We start from the raw sequence: 2,282 nt of genomic DNA, 5'->3' as shown, positions 1-2,282 counted from the left end.
AACCGTGAAAGGGGCGGGCCCAACAAGGTCCCCTTCATGGGCACTATCACTGCTTGCTGTCAGGGAGGCTGCCAGACAATTTTCCATGCACACTCTGGGCTGGGGGGCAGTCAACCACCAGTACACACAGCAGAACCTAAACCCATACCATTATTGCTAAGCAGCAAGACAGGGGCCCATTGCACTCCCACGGGGCCTTTTTAAATGCAATCCATAACCCGGATTTGCCAGGAACCCTTCTTACTCCTCCTACTTGCATGTGACACTGGGCTTAGGATCTGCATAGGAAACACACACACAAGCACACACCTACCTTTGTTGCCTGCAGATGCCTCCTTGGCTGTCCCCAAACGGTATCAAACCAACACCCACGGGAAGCTGTAAGCATAGAGGACATGCCTGCACCCCATTGGACTTACCTGTGTGGGTTAAATCCGGGTTATTTGACAACCTATGGCGGTGATGGTTCTGCTCAGGCAGAGCAGTGCTGATGCTCCTCATAAAGCTGTCGCTGCTGTGAAGGTTCTAGGTGACATCACAAATCCCTTTGGTTACATACACAACAAAGCTGGGTTGTTGTTGTTTACACTCTGCAAGGCCTGTGGAAGTGAGTGACATCATAGCACTGTAGTTCTGAGGGTTCAAGATGGATGCAACAATCTCCTGTTGCTTCTATGAAGGCCGTAATAGACGACATCACCAAACAGCTCCATAGTCACATACACAGCAAAGGAGAGATGTTGTTTACACCTAGTGATGTCAGTGGTATTGAGTGACATCACAGCACAGTGCTAAGGCTCCTGGGCCTGGACACAGCAGCGGCTGCAATATCTCAACGGAGAATACGTTTATATCTATGTGTGTGTGTGCGCATATATATATATATATATATATATATATATATATATATATATATATTTCTCCGCCGAAATCACTTTTAAACCCATTTCCACCTTTTTTTCCCTTCTCTTCCTCTTACTTTTTTTTCACGTTTTTTTACGTTTTTCTCCTTTTCGCCTCTTTTCTGGGCGTATTCTTCTTCTTTTTCTTCTTTTTTTTCGTCTAATGCATACCCCATCAGTGCAGCAATGCTTATTCAATACCGCCAGCAGATGGAGACACTGGGGGATAATTTTCTAAGGATTTATACTGATTTTTCCTGTCTGAATTTGTCGCACAGAAAGTTGCAGGCCAAATATGTGTGACATTTCTGCGACTTTAGCTTCTAGAGCATTTTTACAACATTATACATAGGTGCTGAAAACATAAAAAGCGACTGTTCAGCGACAGACAAGTCGCATCGGCTGAAAGTAGGCCAGAATGTCAGTCCATGTTGGAGCAGGTTTAGATACAGTCTAAAGCATAGATCTCAAAGTCTGTGCACAGAATTTAGCAAGGGCCTCGCACCTTCTGATGCATCAGGTAGGTGCACAATAGCATAGCCTAACCCTCTGTACTTTGGTCTATATTGATGCGGGACATAGACAGCCAGCTGATGACCAATCCATTAGTGCAATGGATGGCTGGAAGCATTTGTCTTTGCCTTTGCAATACCACAGAAGCAATGCATGGTCAATGTACAGCAATGACACACCTGTGTGAACAGCCAGGAGACCCCCCCCCCCCCCATGTTATGTTACATAGTTACATAGTTAGTACGGTCGAAAAAAGACATATGTCCATCACGTTCAACCAGGGAATTAAGGGGTAGGGGTGTGGCGCGATATTGGGGAAGGGATGAGATTTTATATTTCTTCATAAGCATTAATCTTATTTTGTCAATTAGGAACATTCAGCACCCACCCGCTATCAAGGCAGCTGCCTATCATGTCATGCCCTACCTGCACAGGTGTGCTGGCTACTCAAATGATCCAATTAAGGAGGCCATTTAGTCAGCAGCAGCAGAAGTCCTGTGCCTGGACGCTCCAACAGGGGCCAGACACAAGCAGAAGCAGAAGCAGCAGAAGCAGCAGCAGCACCACCTTTTGTTTATTGGCTGCAGCAGCAGCAAGGCCCACAGGGCTGGCTAGCTGGCTAGCCAGCAAGCAGGTAGCAATGAAAGTAGGAATCTTTCTTTTTAACCCTGTAAGGGGGTGGTGCACTGTACCCGAAGATACTGCCATATCAGGTCAATGCATAGGGCGACGGAAGCAAGCTTCGAAATCGGCCCCCGTTCTCAAAAATCCATTTAATATATGGTCCCCAGATAGGGGACGTATCAGATATTAAACTGATAAGAACAGATACTACACTTGATCTTAGCCAAAAGGCCGAGAAGCGAT

The 2,282-nt window shown here is 46.1% G+C and overlaps 1 non-coding gene across 1 annotated transcript; it reads right to left on the bottom strand.

The window, feature by feature from the left end:
- Positions 1-2,091: 2,091 nt before the first annotated feature.
- On the bottom strand, positions 2,092-2,282 carry LOC130325330 (U2 spliceosomal RNA). The gene has a single exon (XR_008870173.1). It is a non-coding gene; the product is annotated as a U2 spliceosomal RNA (small nuclear RNA).

The sequence above is a fragment of the Hyla sarda genome, unplaced genomic scaffold (genome assembly GCF_029499605.1).
Source record: "Hyla sarda isolate aHylSar1 unplaced genomic scaffold, aHylSar1.hap1 scaffold_271, whole genome shotgun sequence".
Lineage (NCBI taxonomy): Eukaryota > Metazoa > Chordata > Amphibia > Anura > Hylidae > Hyla > Hyla sarda.
The sequence above is the reverse complement of the archived record's forward strand: the minus strand, read 5'-3'. Positions and strand labels throughout refer to the sequence as shown.